Source organism: Bos grunniens, chromosome 21, assembly GCF_055505025.1.
Source record: "Bos grunniens cultivar Pamir isolate PY7600 chromosome 21, Bosgru_T2T1.0, whole genome shotgun sequence".
Classification (NCBI taxonomy): Eukaryota; Metazoa; Chordata; class Mammalia; order Artiodactyla; family Bovidae; genus Bos; species Bos grunniens.
This window is the reverse complement of record NC_141185.1, coordinates 71,734,270-71,755,060: the sequence shown is the minus strand read 5'-3', so window position 1 is coordinate 71,755,060 and position 20,791 is coordinate 71,734,270.

Here is a 20,791-nt window from a genome sequence, read left to right as displayed (position 1 = left end):
AGCTCCAAGAGATACCCGTCGCGATTCGAGAGCAGAGCGGGGTTCTTTGCTTCCACTCGAGATGAATGCCTGTCTCCCCGGGTGCGTCTGGAATGCAACCCCGAGATCCCGGTCGCCCCTGGAGAGGAACATTGGCTTCTGGACACAAGCCTAGATGAGGTCTATTGGCCCTGCAGTCACTCGAGAGCAATGCCCAGCTTTCCTTCGCAACTCGAATGGAAGATTGGACTTGCCTGGGCCAACGCAAGAGGCAGCCTGAATTCCCCGTCGTAACTCGAGAATCCCGCCGTAACTCGAGAAAAACCACGTGGCTCCCCCGTCATCGCAAGATGAAGCCCTTTCCCGCTACAGCGCCTCAGGAGAAGTCCCACGTTAGGAATTGGAGGTCGAAAGGGCACTTGGCACCCTTGATGCGACCCACAAAGTTCCCCGAAATCCCGGTCTCCCTCGAGAGGAACACTGAGGTTTTCCGGCACCCCCTCCTCTGAGCCCTTTCTCCCCTCCTGATCTGGACAGGAGGGTCGACTCCCCTGCTTTGTCTGGAAGGGGTTCCCGACCTTCCGGTCGCACCTCAGGATGAGGCCGGTCTCACGAAGACATTCCAGACGTGGCCTCGTGGGTGGTTCCACATTCCGTAGGACCCCGATTTCCCGGTCCCCTCTTGAGAAGAACCCGATGCCCGGACACCTCTCCGAACTCCACCCTGTGAATGAAGTCCACACGAAGGGGCAGTTTTTCCGTGCATCGTTCGGGAAAAACCCCAGGTTCCAAATACAGCTCGACAAGCGGCCTCTCTCCCCGGGGACATCTCGAGAGGCAAGCGGAGTTCCATGCCTCAACCCAAGACGAGGCCTGACTCTCCTGTCCCCAGTCTGCAGGGACCCTGCGATCGGAGTCTGAAATCAGAGGTACCCTGCGGTTCCTGCCTCAACTGGAGATGAGGCCCTCTTCCAATGCACCAAACCCAGTGGGGTCCCGAGAGGCCCCTCCCACCTCCAGTTTCCCTGGCTTCTCAGAGCCACCATGAGAAGCCCCCTGAGGTCACCTGCACAAGTCGAGGGAACCCAGGGTTTCCTGCCTCAACCCGAGAAAGCCCTCGAGAGACCTTCTTCAACACGTCTCGAGGCCAGATTCCCCTACCATGGCTCGGGAGCAGTGACGCGCTCCCCCTCGCCACTCGCATGGAGACCCGACTTCCCTGGCGCCCCACGAGAGGCTCACTGACCTCGCCGTCGTACCTCGTGAGAAACCGCACACTGGGGCCGCCGCTCGAGAACAACCCCGAGATTCCCCCGTCATCGAGAGATGAGGGCCTTCGTCTCCTGCATGGCCTAGAGACCAATCTCGCGACCTCTCTCCAAACGCCTCAGGAGGCTTGACCCCCTTGAGTCCACCCAGTGAGCTCCAAGAGATACCCGTCGCGATTCGAGAGCAGAGCGGGGTTCTTTGCTTCCACTCGAGATGAATGCCTGTCTCCCCGGGTGCGTCTGGAATGCAACCCCGAGATCCCGGTCGCCCCTGGAGAGGAACATTGGCTTCTGGACACAAGCCTAGATGAGGTCTATTGGCCCTGCAGTCACTCGAGAGCAATGCCCAGCTTTCCTTCGCAACTCGAATGGAAGATTGGACTTGCCTGGGCCAACGCAAGAGGCAGCCTGAATTCCCCGTCGTAACTCGAGAATCCCGCCGTAACTCGAGAAAAACCACGTGGCTCCCCCGTCATCGCAAGATGAAGCCCTTTCCCGCTCCAGCGCCTCAGGAGAAGTCCCACGTTAGGAATTGGAGGTCGAAAGGGCACTTGGCACCCTTGATGCGACCCACAAAGTTCCCCGAAATCCCGGTCTCCCTCGAGAGGAACACTGAGGTTTTCCGGCACCCCCTCCTCTGAGCCCTTTCTCCCCTCCTGATCTGGACAGGAGGGTCGACTCCCCTGCTTTGTCTGGAAGGGGTTCCCGACCTTCCGGTCGCACCTCAGGATGAGGCCGGTCTCACGAAGACATTCCAGACGTGGCCTCGTGGGTGGTTCCACATTCCGTAGGACCCCGATTTCCCGGTCCCCTCTTGAGAAGAACCCGATGCCCGGACACCTCTCCGAACTCCACCCTGTGAATGAAGTCCACACGAAGGGGCAGTTTTTCCGTGCATCGTTCGGGAAAAACCCCAGGTTCCAAATACAGCTCGACAAGCGGCCTCTCTCCCCGGGGACATCTCGAGAGGCAAGCGGAGTTCCATGCCTCAACCCAAGACGAGGCCTGACTCTCCTGTCCCCAGTCTGCAGGGACCCTGCGATCGGAGTCTGAAATCAGAGGTGCCCTGCGGTTCCTGCCTCAACTGGAGATGAGGCCCTCTTCCAATGCACCAAACCCAGTGGGGTCCCGAGAGGCCCCTCCCACCTCCAGTTTCCCTGGCTTCTCAGAGCCACCATGAGAAGCCCCCTGAGGTCACCTGCACAAGCCGAGGGAACCCAGGGTTTCCTGCCTCAACCCGAGAAAGCCCTCGAGAGACCTTCTTCAACACGTCTCGAGGCCAGATTCCCCTACCATGGCTCGGGAGCAGTGACGCGCTCCCCCTCGCCACTCGCATGGAGACCCGACTTCCCTGGCGCCCCACGAGAGGCTCACTGACCTCGCCGTCGTACCTCGTGAGAAACCGCACACTGGGGCCGCCGCTCGAGAACAACCCCGAGATTCCCCCGTCATCGAGAGATGAGGGCCTTCGTCTCCTGCATGGCCTAGAGACCAATCTCGCGACCTCTCTCCAAACGCCTCAGGAGGCTTGACCCCCTTGAGTCCACCCAGTGAGCTCCAAGAGATACCCGTCGCGATTCGAGAGCAGAGCGGGGTTCTTTGCTTCCACTCGAGATGAATGCCTGTCTCCCCGGGTGCGTCTGGAATGCAACCCCGAGATCCCGGTCGCCCCTGGAGAGGAACATTGGCTTCTGGACACAAGCCTAGATGAGGTCTATTGGCCCTGCAGTCACTCGAGAGCAATGCCCAGCTTTCCTTCGCAACTCGAATGGAAGATTGGACTTGCCTGGGCCAACGCAAGAGGCAGCCTGAATTCCCCGTCGTAACTCGAGAATCCCGCCGTAACTCGAGAAAAACCACGTGGCTCCCCCGTCATCGCAAGATGAAGCCCTTTCCCGCTACAGCGCCTCAGGAGAAGTCCCACGTTAGGAATTGGAGGTCGAAAGGGCACTTGGCACCCTTGATGCGACCCACAAAGTTCCCCGAAATCCCGGTCTCCCTCGAGAGGAACACTGAGGTTTTCCGGCACCCCCTCCTCTGAGCCCTTTCTCCCCTCCTGATCTGGACAGGAGGGTCGACTCCCCTGCTTTGTCTGGAAGGGGTTCCCGACCTTCCGGTCGCACCTCAGGATGAGGCCGGTCTCACGAAGACATTCCAGACGTGGCCTCGTGGGTGGTTCCACATTCCGTAGGACCCCGATTTCCCGGTCCCCTCTTGAGAAGAACCCGATGCCCGGACACCTCTCCGAACTCCACCCTGTGAATGAAGTCCACACGAAGGGGCAGTTTTTCCGTGCATCGTTCGGGAAAAACCCCAGGTTCCAAATACAGCTCGACAAGCGGCCTCTCTCCCCGGGGACATCTCGAGAGGCAAGCGGAGTTCCATGCCTCAACCCAAGACGAGGCCTGACTCTCCTGTCCCCAGTCTGCAGGGACCCTGCGATCGGAGTCTGAAATCAGAGGTACCCTGCGGTTCCTGCCTCAACTGGAGATGAGGCCCTCTTCCAATGCACCAAACCCAGTGGGGTCCCGAGAGGCCCCTCCCACCTCCAGTTTCCCTGGCTTCTCAGAGCCACCATGAGAAGCCCCCTGAGGTCACCTGCACAAGCCGAGGGAACCCAGGGTTTCCTGCCTCAACCCGAGAAAGCCCTCGAGAGACCTTCTTCAACACGTCTCGAGGCCAGATTCCCCTACCATGGCTCGGGAGCAGTGACGCGCTCCCCCTCGCCACTCGCATGGAGACCCGACTTCCCTGGCGCCCCACGAGAGGCTCACTGACCTCGCCGTCGTACCTCGTGAGAAACCGCACACTGGGGCCGCCGCTCGAGAACAACCCCGAGATTCCCCCGTCATCGAGAGATGAGGGCCTTCGTCTCCTGCATGGCCTAGAGACCAATCTCGCGACCTCTCTCCAAACGCCTCAGGAGGCTTGACCCCCTTGAGTCCACCCAGTGAGCTCCAAGAGATACCCGTCGCGATTCGAGAGCAGAGCGGGGTTCTTTGCTTCCACTCGAGATGAATGCCTGTCTCCCCGGGTGCGTCTGGAATGCAACCCCGAGATCCCGGTCGCCCCTGGAGAGGAACATTGGCTTCTGGACACAAGCCTAGATGAGGTCTATTGGCCCTGCAGTCACTCGAGAGCAATGCCCAGCTTTCCTTCGCAACTCGAATGGAAGATTGGACTTGCCTGGGCCAACGCAAGAGGCAGCCTGAATTCCCCGTCGTAACTCGAGAATCCCGCCGTAACTCGAGAAAAACCACGTGGCTCCCCCGTCATCGCAAGATGAAGCCCTTTCCCGCTACAGCGCCTCAGGAGAAGTCCCACGTTAGGAATTGGAGGTCGAAAGGGCACTTGGCACCCTTGATGCGACCCACAAAGTTCCCCGAAATCCCGGTCTCCCTCGAGAGGAACACTGAGGTTTTCCGGCACCCCCTCCTCTGAGCCCTTTCTCCCCTCCTGATCTGGACAGGAGGGTCGACTCCCCTGCTTTGTCTGGAAGGGGTTCCCGACCTTCCGGTCGCACCTCAGGATGAGGCCGGTCTCACGAAGACATTCCAGACGTGGCCTCGTGGGTGGTTCCACATTCCGTAGGACCCCGATTTCCCGGTCCCCTCTTGAGAAGAACCCGATGCCCGGACACCTCTCCGAACTCCACCCTGTGAATGAAGTCCACACGAAGGGGCAGTTTTTCCGTGCATCGTTCGGGAAAAACCCCAGGTTCCAAATACAGCTCGACAAGCGGCCTCTCTCCCCGGGGACATCTCGAGAGGCAAGCGGAGTTCCATGCCTCAACCCAAGACGAGGCCTGACTCTCCTGTCCCCAGTCTGCAGGGACCCTGCGATCGGAGTCTGAAATCAGAGGTACCCTGCGGTTCCTGCCTCAACTGGAGATGAGGCCCTCTTCCAATGCACCAAACCCAGTGGGGTCCCGAGAGGCCCCTCCCACCTCCAGTTTCCCTGGCTTCTCAGAGCCACCATGAGAAGCCCCCTGAGGTCACCTGCACAAGCCGAGGGAACCCAGGGTTTCCTGCCTCAACCCGAGAAAGCCCTCGAGAGACCTTCTTCAACACGTCTCGAGGCCAGATTCCCCTACCATGGCTCGGGAGCAGTGACGCGCTCCCCCTCGCCACTCGCATGGAGACCCGACTTCCCTGGCGCCCCACGAGAGGCTCACTGACCTCGCCGTCGTACCTCGTGAGAAACCGCACACTGGGGCCGCCGCTCGAGAACAACCCCGAGATTCCCCCGTCATCGAGAGATGAGGGCCTTCGTCTCCTGCATGGCCTAGAGACCAATCTCGCGACCTCTCTCCAAACGCCTCAGGAGGCTTGACTCCCTTGAGTCCACCCAGTGAGCTCCAAGAGATACCCGTCGCGATTCGAGAGCAGAGCGGGGTTCTTTGCTTCCACTCGAGATGAATGCCTGTCTCCCCGGGTGCATCTGGAATGCAACCCCGAGATCCCGGTCGCCCCTGGAGAGGAACATTGGCTTCTGGACACAAGCCTAGATGAGGTCTATTGGCCCTGCAGTCACTCGAGAGCAATGCCCAGCTTTCCTTCGCAACTCGAATGGAAGATTGGACTTGCCTGGGCCAACGCAAGAGGCAGCCTGAATTCCCCGTCGTAACTCGAGAATCCCGCCGTAACTCGAGAAAAACCACGTGGCTCCCCCGTCATCGCAAGATGAAGCCCTTTCCCGCTCCAGCGCCTCAGGAGAAGTCCCACGTTAGGAATTGGAGGTCGAAAGGGCACTTGGCACCCTTGATGCGACCCACAAAGTTCCCCGAAATCCCGGTCTCCCTCGAGAGGAACACTGAGGTTTTCCGGCACCCCCTCCTCTGAGCCCTTTCTCCCCTCCTGATCTGGACAGGAGGGTCGACTCCCCTGCTTTGTCTGGAAGGGGTTCCCGACCTTCCGGTCGCACCTCAGGATGAGGCCGGTCTCACGAAGACATTCCAGACGTGGCCTCGTGGGTGGTTCCACATTCCGTAGGACCCCGATTTCCCGGTCCCCTCTTGAGAAGAACCCGATGCCCGGACACCTCTCCGAACTCCACCCTGTGAATGAAGTCCACACGAAGGGGCAGTTTTTCCGTGCATCGTTCGGGAAAAACCCCAGGTTCCAAATACAGCTCGACAAGCGGCCTCTCTCCCCGGGGACATCTCGAGAGGCAAGCGGAGTTCCATGCCTCAACCCAAGACGAGGCCTGACTCTCCTGTCCCCAGTCTGCAGGGACCCTGCGATCGGAGTCTGAAATCAGAGGTGCCCTGCGGTTCCTGCCTCAACTGGAGATGAGGCCCTCTTCCAATGCACCAAACCCAGTGGGGTCCCGAGAGGCCCCTCCCACCTCCAGTTTCCCTGGCTTCTCAGAGCCACCATGAGAAGCCCCCTGAGGTCACCTGCACAAGTCGAGGGAACCCAGGGTTTCCTGCCTCAACCCGAGAAAGCCCTCGAGAGACCTTCTTCAACACGTCTCGAGGCCAGATTCCCCTACCATGGCTCGGGAGCAGTGACGCGCTCCCCCTCGCCACTCGCATGGAGACCCGACTTCCCTGGCGCCCCACGAGAGGCTCACTGACCTCGCCGTCGTACCTCGTGAGAAACCGCACACTGGGGCCGCCGCTCGAGAACAACCCCGAGATTCCCCCGTCATCGAGAGATGAGGGCCTTCGTCTCCTGCATGGCCTAGAGACCAATCTCGCGACCTCTCTCCAAACGCCTCAGGAGGCTTGACCCCCTTGAGTCCACCCAGTGAGCTCCAAGAGATACCCGTCGCGATTCGAGAGCAGAGCGGGGTTCTTTGCTTCCACTCGAGATGAATGCCTGTCTCCCCGGGTGCGTCTGGAATGCAACCCCGAGATCCCGGTCGCCCCTGGAGAGGAACATTGGCTTCTGGACACAAGCCTAGATGAGGTCTATTGGCCCTGCAGTCACTCGAGAGCAATGCCCAGCTTTCCTTCGCAACTCGAATGGAAGATTGGACTTGCCTGGGCCAACGCAAGAGGCAGCCTGAATTCCCCGTCGTAACTCGAGAATCCCGCCGTAACTCGAGAAAAACCACGTGGCTCCCCCGTCATCGCAAGATGAAGCCCTTTCCCGCTACAGCGCCTCAGGAGAAGTCCCACGTTAGGAATTGGAGGTCGAAAGGGCACTTGGCACCCTTGATGCGACCCACAAAGTTCCCCGAAATCCCGGTCTCCCTCGAGAGGAACACTGAGGTTTTCCGGCACCCCCTCCTCTGAGCCCTTTCTCCCCTCCTGATCTGGACAGGAGGGTCGACTCCCCTGCTTTGTCTGGAAGGGGTTCCCGACCTTCCGGTCGCACCTCAGGATGAGGCCGGTCTCACGAAGACATTCCAGACGTGGCCTCGTGGGTGGTTCCACATTCCGTAGGACCCCGATTTCCCGGTCCCCTCTTGAGAAGAACCCGATGCCCGGACACCTCTCCGAACTCCACCCTGTGAATGAAGTCCACACGAAGGGGCAGTTTTTCCGTGCATCGTTCGGGAAAAACCCCAGGTTCCAAATACAGCTCGACAAGCGGCCTCTCTCCCCGGGGACATCTCGAGAGGCAAGCGGAGTTCCATGCCTCAACCCAAGACGAGGCCTGACTCTCCTGTCCCCAGTCTGCAGGGACCCTGCGATCGGAGTCTGAAATCAGAGGTACCCTGCGGTTCCTGCCTCAACTGGAGATGAGGCCCTCTTCCAATGCACCAAACCCAGTGGGGTCCCGAGAGGCCCCTCCCACCTCCAGTTTCCCTGGCTTCTCAGAGCCACCATGAGAAGCCCCCTGAGGTCACCTGCACAAGCCGAGGGAACCCAGGGTTTCCTGCCTCAACCCGAGAAAGCCCTCGAGAGACCTTCTTCAACACGTCTCGAGGCCAGATTCCCCTACCATGGCTCGGGAGCAGTGACGCGCTCCCCCTCGCCACTCGCATGGAGACCCGACTTCCCTGGCGCCCCACGAGAGGCTCACTGACCTCGCCGTCGTACCTCGTGAGAAACCGCACACTGGGGCCGCCGCTCGAGAACAACCCCGAGATTCCCCCGTCATCGAGAGATGAGGGCCTTCGTCTCCTGCATGGCCTAGAGACCAATCTCGCGACCTCTCTCCAAACGCCTCAGGAGGCTTGACCCCCTTGAGTCCACCCAGTGAGCTCCAAGAGATACCCGTCGCGATTCGAGAGCAGAGCGGGGTTCTTTGCTTCCACTCGAGATGAATGCCTGTCTCCCCGGGTGCGTCTGGAATGCAACCCCGAGATCCCGGTCGCCCCTGGAGAGGAACATTGGCTTCTGGACACAAGCCTAGATGAGGTCTATTGGCCCTGCAGTCACTCGAGAGCAATGCCCAGCTTTCCTTCGCAACTCGAATGGAAGATTGGACTTGCCTGGGCCAACGCAAGAGGCAGCCTGAATTCCCCGTCGTAACTCGAGAATCCCGCCGTAACTCGAGAAAAACCACGTGGCTCCCCCGTCATCGCAAGATGAAGCCCTTTCCCGCTACAGCGCCTCAGGAGAAGTCCCACGTTAGGAATTGGAGGTCGAAAGGGCACTTGGCACCCTTGATGCGACCCACAAAGTTCCCCGAAATCCCGGTCTCCCTCGAGAGGAACACTGAGGTTTTCCGGCACCCCCTCCTCTGAGCCCTTTCTCCCCTCCTGATCTGGACAGGAGGGTCGACTCCCCTGCTTTGTCTGGAAGGGGTTCCCGACCTTCCGGTCGCACCTCAGGATGAGGCCGGTCTCACGAAGACATTCCAGACGTGGCCTCGTGGGTGGTTCCACATTCCGTAGGACCCCGATTTCCCGGTCCCCTCTTGAGAAGAACCCGATGCCCGGACACCTCTCCGAACTCCACCCTGTGAATGAAGTCCACACGAAGGGGCAGTTTTTCCGTGCATCGTTCGGGAAAAACCCCAGGTTCCAAATACAGCTCGACAAGCGGCCTCTCTCCCCGGGGACATCTCGAGAGGCAAGCGGAGTTCCATGCCTCAACCCAAGACGAGGCCTGACTCTCCTGTCCCCAGTCTGCAGGGACCCTGCGATCGGAGTCTGAAATCAGAGGTACCCTGCGGTTCCTGCCTCAACTGGAGATGAGGCCCTCTTCCAATGCACCAAACCCAGTGGGGTCCCGAGAGGCCCCTCCCACCTCCAGTTTCCCTGGCTTCTCAGAGCCACCATGAGAAGCCCCCTGAGGTCACCTGCACAAGCCGAGGGAACCCAGGGTTTCCTGCCTCAACCCGAGAAAGCCCTCGAGAGACCTTCTTCAACACGTCTCGAGGCCAGATTCCCCTACCATGGCTCGGGAGCAGTGACGCGCTCCCCCTCGCCACTCGCATGGAGACCCGACTTCCCTGGCGCCCCACGAGAGGCTCACTGACCTCGCCGTCGTACCTCGTGAGAAACCGCACACTGGGGCCGCCGCTCGAGAACAACCCCGAGATTCCCCCGTCATCGAGAGATGAGGGCCTTCGTCTCCTGCATGGCCTAGAGACCAATCTCGCGACCTCTCTCCAAACGCCTCAGGAGGCTTGACTCCCTTGAGTCCACCCAGTGAGCTCCAAGAGATACCCGTCGCGATTCGAGAGCAGAGCGGGGTTCTTTGCTTCCACTCGAGATGAATGCCTGTCTCCCCGGGTGCGTCTGGAATGCAACCCCGAGATCCCGGTCGCCCCTGGAGAGGAACATTGGCTTCTGGACACAAGCCTAGATGAGGTCTATTGGCCCTGCAGTCACTCGAGAGCAATGCCCAGCTTTCCTTCGCAACTCGAATGGAAGATTGGACTTGCCTGGGCCAACGCAAGAGGCAGCCTGAATTCCCCGTCGTAACTCGAGAATCCCGCCGTAACTCGAGAAAAACCACGTGGCTCCCCCGTCATCGCAAGATGAAGCCCTTTCCCGCTCCAGCGCCTCAGGAGAAGTCCCACGTTAGGAATTGGAGGTCGAAAGGGCACTTGGCACCCTTGATGCGACCCACAAAGTTCCCCGAAATCCCGGTCTCCCTCGAGAGGAACACTGAGGTTTTCCGGCACCCCCTCCTCTGAGCCCTTTCTCCCCTCCTGATCTGGACAGGAGGGTCGACTCCCCTGCTTTGTCTGGAAGGGGTTCCCGACCTTCCGGTCGCACCTCAGGATGAGGCCGGTCTCACGAAGACATTCCAGACGTGGCCTCGTGGGTGGTTCCACATTCCGTAGGACCCCGATTTCCCGGTCCCCTCTTGAGAAGAACCCGATGCCCGGACACCTCTCCGAACTCCACCCTGTGAATGAAGTCCACACGAAGGGGCAGTTTTTCCGTGCATCGTTCGGGAAAAACCCCAGGTTCCAAATACAGCTCGACAAGCGGCCTCTCTCCCCGGGGACATCTCGAGAGGCAAGCGGAGTTCCATGCCTCAACCCAAGACGAGGCCTGACTCTCCTGTCCCCAGTCTGCAGGGACCCTGCGATCGGAGTCTGAAATCAGAGGTGCCCTGCGGTTCCTGCCTCAACTGGAGATGAGGCCCTCTTCCAATGCACCAAACCCAGTGGGGTCCCGAGAGGCCCCTCCCACCTCCAGTTTCCCTGGCTTCTCAGAGCCACCATGAGAAGCCCCCTGAGGTCACCTGCACAAGTCGAGGGAACCCAGGGTTTCCTGCCTCAACCCGAGAAAGCCCTCGAGAGACCTTCTTCAACACGTCTCGAGGCCAGATTCCCCTACCATGGCTCGGGAGCAGTGACGCGCTCCCCCTCGCCACTCGCATGGAGACCCGACTTCCCTGGCGCCCCACGAGAGGCTCACTGACCTCGCCGTCGTACCTCGTGAGAAACCGCACACTGGGGCCGCCGCTCGAGAACAACCCCGAGATTCCCCCGTCATCGAGAGATGAGGGCCTTCGTCTCCTGCATGGCCTAGAGACCAATCTCGCGACCTCTCTCCAAACGCCTCAGGAGGCTTGACCCCCTTGAGTCCACCCAGTGAGCTCCAAGAGATACCCGTCGCGATTCGAGAGCAGAGCGGGGTTCTTTGCTTCCACTCGAGATGAATGCCTGTCTCCCCGGGTGCGTCTGGAATGCAACCCCGAGATCCCGGTCGCCCCTGGAGAGGAACATTGGCTTCTGGACACAAGCCTAGATGAGGTCTATTGGCCCTGCAGTCACTCGAGAGCAATGCCCAGCTTTCCTTCGCAACTCGAATGGAAGATTGGACTTGCCTGGGCCAACGCAAGAGGCAGCCTGAATTCCCCGTCGTAACTCGAGAATCCCGCCGTAACTCGAGAAAAACCACGTGGCTCCCCCGTCATCGCAAGATGAAGCCCTTTCCCGCTACAGCGCCTCAGGAGAAGTCCCACGTTAGGAATTGGAGGTCGAAAGGGCACTTGGCACCCTTGATGCGACCCACAAAGTTCCCCGAAATCCCGGTCTCCCTCGAGAGGAACACTGAGGTTTTCCGGCACCCCCTCCTCTGAGCCCTTTCTCCCCTCCTGATCTGGACAGGAGGGTCGACTCCCCTGCTTTGTCTGGAAGGGGTTCCCGACCTTCCGGTCGCACCTCAGGATGAGGCCGGTCTCACGAAGACATTCCAGACGTGGCCTCGTGGGTGGTTCCACATTCCGTAGGACCCCGATTTCCCGGTCCCCTCTTGAGAAGAACCCGATGCCCGGACACCTCTCCGAACTCCACCCTGTGAATGAAGTCCACACGAAGGGGCAGTTTTTCCGTGCATCGTTCGGGAAAAACCCCAGGTTCCAAATACAGCTCGACAAGCGGCCTCTCTCCCCGGGGACATCTCGAGAGGCAAGCGGAGTTCCATGCCTCAACCCAAGACGAGGCCTGACTCTCCTGTCCCCAGTCTGCAGGGACCCTGCGATCGGAGTCTGAAATCAGAGGTACCCTGCGGTTCCTGCCTCAACTGGAGATGAGGCCCTCTTCCAATGCACCAAACCCAGTGGGGTCCCGAGAGGCCCCTCCCACCTCCAGTTTCCCTGGCTTCTCAGAGCCACCATGAGAAGCCCCCTGAGGTCACCTGCACAAGCCGAGGGAACCCAGGGTTTCCTGCCTCAACCCGAGAAAGCCCTCGAGAGACCTTCTTCAACACGTCTCGAGGCCAGATTCCCCTACCATGGCTCGGGAGCAGTGACGCGCTCCCCCTCGCCACTCGCATGGAGACCCGACTTCCCTGGCGCCCCACGAGAGGCTCACTGACCTCGCCGTCGTACCTCGTGAGAAACCGCACACTGGGGCCGCCGCTCGAGAACAACCCCGAGATTCCCCCGTCATCGAGAGATGAGGGCCTTCGTCTCCTGCATGGCCTAGAGACCAATCTCGCGACCTCTCTCCAAACGCCTCAGGAGGCTTGACTCCCTTGAGTCCACCCAGTGAGCTCCAAGAGATACCCGTCGCGATTCGAGAGCAGAGCGGGGTTCTTTGCTTCCACTCGAGATGAATGCCTGTCTCCCCGGGTGCGTCTGGAATGCAACCCCGAGATCCCGGTCGCCCCTGGAGAGGAACATTGGCTTCTGGACACAAGCCTAGATGAGGTCTATTGGCCCTGCAGTCACTCGAGAGCAATGCCCAGCTTTCCTTCGCAACTCGAATGGAAGATTGGACTTGCCTGGGCCAACGCAAGAGGCAGCCTGAATTCCCCGTCGTAACTCGAGAATCCCGCCGTAACTCGAGAAAAACCACGTGGCTCCCCCGTCATCGCAAGATGAAGCCCTTTCCCGCTACAGCGCCTCAGGAGAAGTCCCACGTTAGGAATTGGAGGTCGAAAGGGCACTTGGCACCCTTGATGCGACCCACAAAGTTCCCCGAAATCCCGGTCTCCCTCGAGAGGAACACTGAGGTTTTCCGGCACCCCCTCCTCTGAGCCCTTTCTCCCCTCCTGATCTGGACAGGAGGGTCGACTCCCCTGCTTTGTCTGGAAGGGGTTCCCGACCTTCCGGTCGCACCTCAGGATGAGGCCGGTCTCACGAAGACATTCCAGACGTGGCCTCGTGGGTGGTTCCACATTCCGTAGGACCCCGATTTCCCGGTCCCCTCTTGAGAAGAACCCGATGCCCGGACACCTCTCCGAACTCCACCCTGTGAATGAAGTCCACACGAAGGGGCAGTTTTTCCGTGCATCGTTCGGGAAAAACCCCAGGTTCCAAATACAGCTCGACAAGCGGCCTCTCTCCCCGGGGACATCTCGAGAGGCAAGCGGAGTTCCATGCCTCAACCCAAGACGAGGCCTGACTCTCCTGTCCCCAGTCTGCAGGGACCCTGCGATCGGAGTCTGAAATCAGAGGTGCCCTGCGGTTCCTGCCTCAACTGGAGATGAGGCCCTCTTCCAATGCACCAAACCCAGTGGGGTCCCGAGAGGCCCCTCCCACCTCCAGTTTCCCTGGCTTCTCAGAGCCACCATGAGAAGCCCCCTGAGGTCACCTGCACAAGTCGAGGGAACCCAGGGTTTCCTGCCTCAACCCGAGAAAGCCCTCGAGAGACCTTCTTCAACACGTCTCGAGGCCAGATTCCCCTACCATGGCTCGGGAGCAGTGACGCGCTCCCCCTCGCCACTCGCATGGAGACCCGACTTCCCTGGCGCCCCACGAGAGGCTCACTGACCTCGCCGTCGTACCTCGTGAGAAACCGCACACTGGGGCCGCCGCTCGAGAACAACCCCGAGATTCCCCCGTCATCGAGAGATGAGGGCCTTCGTCTCCTGCATGGCCTAGAGACCAATCTCGCGACCTCTCTCCAAACGCCTCAGGAGGCTTGACCCCCTTGAGTCCACCCAGTGAGCTCCAAGAGATACCCGTCGCGATTCGAGAGCAGAGCGGGGTTCTTTGCTTCCACTCGAGATGAATGCCTGTCTCCCCGGGTGCGTCTGGAATGCAACCCCGAGATCCCGGTCGCCCCTGGAGAGGAACATTGGCTTCTGGACACAAGCCTAGATGAGGTCTATTGGCCCTGCAGTCACTCGAGAGCAATGCCCAGCTTTCCTTCGCAACTCGAATGGAAGATTGGACTTGCCTGGGCCAACGCAAGAGGCAGCCTGAATTCCCCGTCGTAACTCGAGAATCCCGCCGTAACTCGAGAAAAACCACGTGGCTCCCCCGTCATCGCAAGATGAAGCCCTTTCCCGCTACAGCGCCTCAGGAGAAGTCCCACGTTAGGAATTGGAGGTCGAAAGGGCACTTGGCACCCTTGATGCGACCCACAAAGTTCCCCGAAATCCCGGTCTCCCTCGAGAGGAACACTGAGGTTTTCCGGCACCCCCTCCTCTGAGCCCTTTCTCCCCTCCTGATCTGGACAGGAGGGTCGACTCCCCTGCTTTGTCTGGAAGGGGTTCCCGACCTTCCGGTCGCACCTCAGGATGAGGCCGGTCTCACGAAGACATTCCAGACGTGGCCTCGTGGGTGGTTCCACATTCCGTAGGACCCCGATTTCCCGGTCCCCTCTTGAGAAGAACCCGATGCCCGGACACCTCTCCGAACTCCACCCTGTGAATGAAGTCCACACGAAGGGGCAGTTTTTCCGTGCATCGTTCGGGAAAAACCCCAGGTTCCAAATACAGCTCGACAAGCGGCCTCTCTCCCCGGGGACATCTCGAGAGGCAAGCGGAGTTCCATGCCTCAACCCAAGACGAGGCCTGACTCTCCTGTCCCCAGTCTGCAGGGACCCTGCGATCGGAGTCTGAAATCAGAGGTGCCCTGCGGTTCCTGCCTCAACTGGAGATGAGGCCCTCTTCCAATGCACCAAACCCAGTGGGGTCCCGAGAGGCCCCTCCCACCTCCAGTTTCCCTGGCTTCTCAGAGCCACCATGAGAAGCCCCCTGAGGTCACCTGCACAAGCCGAGGGAACCCAGGGTTTCCTGCCTCAACCCGAGAAAGACCTCGAGAGACCTTCTTCAACACGTCTCGAGGCCAGATTCCCCTACCATGGCTCGGGAGCAGTGACGCGCTCCCCCTCGCCACTCGCATGGAGACCCGACTTCCCTGGCGCCCCACGAGAGGCTCACTGACCTCGCCGTCGTACCTCGTGAGAAACCGCACACTGGGGCCGCCGCTCGAGAACAACCCCGAGATTCCCCCGTCATCGAGAGATGAGGGCCTTCGTCTCCTGCATGGCCTAGAGACCAATCTCGCGACCTCTCTCCAAACGCCTCAGGAGGCTTGACTCCCTTGAGTCCACCCAGTGAGCTCCAAGAGATACCCGTCGCGATTCGAGAGCAGAGCGGGGTTCTTTGCTTCCACTCGAGATGAATGCCTGTCTCCCCGGGTGCGTCTGGAATGCAACCCCGAGATCCCGGTCGCCCCTGGAGAGGAACATTGGCTTCTGGACACAAGCCTAGATGAGGTCTATTGGCCCTGCAGTCACTCGAGAGCAATGCCCAGCTTTCCTTCGCAACTCGAATGGAAGATTGGACTTGCCTGGGCCAACGCAAGAGGCAGCCTGAATTCCCCGTCGTAACTCGAGAATCCCGCCGTAACTCGAGAAAAACCACGTGGCTCCCCCGTCATCGCAAGATGAAGCCCTTTCCCGCTACAGCGCCTCAGGAGAAGTCCCACGTTAGGAATTGGAGGTCGAAAGGGCACTTGGCACCCTTGATGCGACCCACAAAGTTCCCCGAAATCCCGGTCTCCCTCGAGAGGAACACTGAGGTTTTCCGGCACCCCCTCCTCTGAGCCCTTTCTCCCCTCCTGATCTGGACAGGAGGGTCGACTCCCCTGCTTTGTCTGGAAGGGGTTCCCGACCTTCCGGTCGCACCTCAGGATGAGGCCGGTCTCACGAAGACATTCCAGACGTGGCCTCGTGGGTGGTTCCACATTCCGTAGGACCCCGATTTCCCGGTCCCCTCTTGAGAAGAACCCGATGCCCGGACACCTCTCCGAACTCCACCCTGTGAATGAAGTCCACACGAAGGGGCAGTTTTTCCGTGCATCGTTCGGGAAAAACCCCAGGTTCCAAATACAGCTCGACAAGCGGCCTCTCTCCCCGGGGACATCTCGAGAGGCAAGCGGAGTTCCATGCCTCAACCCAAGACGAGGCCTGACTCTCCTGTCCCCAGTCTGCAGGGACCCTGCGATCGGAGTCTGAAATCAGAGGTACCCTGCGGTTCCTGCCTCAACTGGAGATGAGGCCCTCTTCCAATGCACCAAACCCAGTGGGGTCCCGAGAGGCCCCTCCCACCTCCAGTTTCCCTGGCTTCTCAGAGCCACCATGAGAAGCCCCCTGAGGTCACCTGCACAAGTCGAGGGAACCCAGGGTTTCCTGCCTCAACCCGAGAAAGACCTCGAGAGACCTTCTTCAACACGTCTCGAGGCCAGATTCCCCTACCATGGCTCAGGAGCAGTGACGCGCTCCCGCTCGCCACTCGCGTGGAGACCCGACTTCCCTGGCGCCCCACGAGAGGCTCACTGACCTCGCCGTCGTACCTCGTGAGAAACCGCACACTGGGGCCGCCGCTCGAGAACAACCCCGAGATTCCCCCGTCATCGAGAGATGAGGGCCTTCGTCTCCTGCATGGCCTAGAGACCAATCTCGCGACCTCTCTCCAAACGCCTCAGGAGGCTTGACTCCCTTGAGTCCACCCAGTGAGCTCCAAGAGATACCCGTCGCGATTCGAGAGCAGAGCGGGGTTCTTTGCTTCCACTCGAGATGAATGCCTGTCTCCCCGGGTGCGTCTGGAATGCAACCCCGAGATCCCGGTCGCCCCTGGAGAGGAACATTGGCTTCTGGACACAAGCCTAGATGAGGTCTATTGGCCCTGCAGTCACTCGAGAGCAATGCCCAGCTTTCCTTCGCAACTCGAATGGAAGATTGGACTTGCCTGGGCCAACGCAAGAGGCAGCCTGAATTCCCCGTCGTAACTCGAGAATCCCGCCGTAACTCGAGAAAAACCACGTGGCTCCCCCGTCATCGCAAGATGAAGCCCTTTCCCGCTACAGCGCCTCAGGAGAAGTCCCACGTTAGGAATTGGAGGTCGAAAGGGCACTTGGCACCCTTGATGCGACCCACAAAGTTCCCCGAAATCCCGGTCTCCCTCGAGAGGAACACTGAGGTTTTCCGGCACCCCCTCCTCTGAGCCCTTTCTCCCCTCCTGATCTGGACAGGAGGGTCGACTCCCCTGCTTTGTCTGGAAGGGGTTCCCGACCTTCCGGTCGCACCTCAGGATGAGGCCGGTCTCACGAAGACATTCCAGACGTGGCCTCGTGGGTGGTTCCACATTCCGTAGGACCCCGATTTCCCGGTCCCCTCTTGAGAAGAACCCGATGCCCGGACACCTCTCCGAACTCCACCCTGTGAATGAAGTCCACACGAAGGGGCAGTTTTTCCGTGCATCGTTCGGGAAAAACCCCAGGTTCCAAATACAGCTCGACAAGCGGCCTCTCTCCCCGGGGACATCTCGAGAGGCAAGCGGAGTTCCATGCCTCAACCCAAGACGAGGCCTGACTCTCCTGTCCCCAGTCTGCAGGGACCCTGCGATCGGAGTCTGAAATCAGAGGTACCCTGCGGTTCCTGCCTCAACTGGAGATGAGGCCCTCTTCCAATGCACCAAACCCAGTGGGGTCCCGAGAGGCCCCTCCCACCTCCAGTTTCCCTGGCTTCTCAGAGCCACCATGAGAAGCCCCCTGAGGTCACCTGCACAAGTCGAGGGAACCCAGGGTTTCCTGCCTCAACCCGAGAAAGACCTCGAGAGACCTTCTTCAACACGTCTCGAGGCCAGATTCCCCTACCATGGCTCAGGAGCAGTGACGCGCTCCCGCTCGCCACTCGCGTGGAGACCCGACTTCCCTGGCGCCCCACGAGAGGCTCACTGACCTCGCCGTCGTACCTCGTGAGAAACCGCACACTGGGGCCGCCGCTCGAGAACAACCCCGAGATTCCCCCGTCATCGAGAGATGAGGGCCTTCGTCTCCTGCATGGCCTAGAGACCAATCTCGCGACCTCTCTCCAAACGCCTCAGGAGGCTTGACTCCCTTGAGTCCACCCAGTGAGCTCCAAGAGATACCCGTCGCGATTCGAGAGCAGAGCGGGGTTCTTTGCTTCCACTCGAGATGAATGCCTGTCTCCCCGGGTGCGTCTGGAATGCAACCCCGAGATCCCTGTCGCCCCTGGAGAGGAACATTGGCTTCTGGACACAAGCCTAGATGAGGTCTATTGGCCCTGCAGTCACTCGAGAGCAATGCCCAGCTTTCCTTCGCAACTCGAATGGAAGATTGGACTTGCCTGGGCCAACGCAAGAGGCAGCCTGAATTCCCCGTCGTAACTCGAGAATCCCGCCGTAACTCGAGAAAAACCACGTGGCTCCCCCGTCATCGCAAGATGAAGCCCTTTCCCGCTACAGCGCCTCAGGAGAAGTCCCACGTTAGGAATTGGAGGTCGAAAGGGCACTTGGCACCCTTGATGCGACCCACAAAGTTCCCCGAAATCCCGGTCTCCCTCGAGAGGAACACTGAGGTTTTCCGGCACCCCCTCCTCTGAGCCCTTTCTCCCCTCCTGATCTGGACAGGAGGGTCGACTCCCCTGCTTTGTCTGGAAGGGGTTCCCGACCTTCCGGTCGCACCTCAGGATGAGGCCGGTCTCACGAAGACATTCCAGACGTGGCCTCGTGGGTGGTTCCACATTCCGTAGGACCCCGATTTCCCGGTCCCCTCTTGAGAAGAACCCGATGCCCGGACACCTCTCCGAACTCCACCCTGTGAATGAAGTCCACACGAAGGGGCAGTTTTTCCGTGCATCGTTCGGGAAAAACCCCAGGTTCCAAATACAGCTCGACAAGCGGCCTCTCTCCCCGGGGACATCTCGAGAGGCAAGCGGAGTTCCATGCCTCAACCCAAGACGAGGCCTGACTCTCCTGTCCCCAGTCTGCAGGGACCCTGCGATCGGAGTCTGAAATCAGAGGTACCCTGCGGTTCCTGCCTCAACTGGAGATGAGGCCCTCTTCCAATGCACCAAACCCAGTGGGGTCCCGAGAGGCCCCTCCCACCTCCAGTTTCCCTGGCTTCTCAGAGCCACCATGAGAAGCCCCCTGAGGTCACCTGCACAAGTCGAGGGAACCCAGGGTTTCCTGCCTCAACCCGAGAAAGCCCTCGAGAGACCTTCTTCAACACGTCTCGAGGCCAGATTCCCCTACCATGGCTCAGGAACAGTGACGCACTCCCGCTCGCCACTCGCGTGGAGACCCGACTTCCCTGGCGCCCCACGAGAGGCTCACTGACCTCGCCGTCGTACCTCGTGAGAAACCGCACACTGGGGCCGCCGCTCGAGAACAACCCCGAGATTCCCCCGTCATCGAGAGATGAGGGCCTTCGTCTCCTGCATGGCCTAGAGACCAATCTCGCGACCTCTCTCCAAACGCCTCAGGAGGCTTGACTCCCTTGAGTCCACCCAGTGAGCTCCAAGAGATACCCGTCGCGATTCGAGAGCAGAGCGGGGTTCTTTGCTTCCACTCGAGATGAATGCCTGTCTCCCCGGGTGCGTCTGCAATGCAACCCCGAGATCCCTGTCGCCCCTGGAGAGGAACATTGGCTTCTGGACACAAGCCTAGATGAGGTCTATTGGCCCTGCAGTCACTCGAGAGCAATGCCCAGCTTTCCTTCGCAACTCGAATGGAAGATTGGACTTGCCTGGGCCAACGCAAGAGGCAGCCTGAATTCCCCGTCGTAACTCGAGAATCCCGCCGTAACTCGAGAAAAACCACGTGGCTCCCCCGTCATCGCAAGATGAAGCCCTTTCCCGCTACAGCGCCTCAGGAGAAGTCCCACGTTAGGAATTGGAGGTCGAAAGGGCACTTGGCACCCTTGATGCGACCCACAAAGTTCCCCGAAATCCCGGTCTCCCTCGAGAGGAACACTGAGGTTTTCCGGCACCCCCTCCTCTGAGCCCTTTCTCCCCTCCTGATCTGGACAGGAGGGTCGACTCCCCTGCTTTGTCTGGAAGGGGTTCCCGACCTTCCGGTCGCACCTCAGGATGAGGCCGGTCTCACGAAGACATTCCAGACGTGGCCTCGTGGGTGGTTCCACATTCCGTAGGACCCCGATTTCCCGGTCCCCTCTTGAGAAGAACCCGATGCCCGGACACCTCTCCGAACTCCACCCTGTGAATGAAGTCCACACGAAGGGGCAGTTTTTCCGTGCATCGTTCGGGAAAAACCCCAGGTTCCAAATACAGCTCGACAAGCGGCCTCTCTCCCCGGGGACATCTCGAGAGGCAAGCGGAGTTCCATGCCTCAACCCAAGACGAGGCCTGACTCTCCTGTCCCCAGTCTGCAGGGACCCTGCGATCGGAGTCTGAAATCAGAGGTACCCTGCGGTTCCTGCCTCAACTGGAGATGAGGCCCTCTTCCAATGCACCAAACCCAGTGGGGTCCCGAGAGGCCCCTCCCACCTCCAGTTTCCCTGGCTTCTCAGAGCCACCATGAGAAGCCCCCTGAGGTCACTTGCACAAGTCGAGGGAACCCAGGGTTTCCTGCCTCAACCCGAGAAAGCCCTCGAGAGACCTTCTTCAACACGTCTCGAGGCCAGATTCCCCTACCATGGCTCAGGAACAGTGACGCGCTCCCGCTCGCCACTCGCGTGGAGACCC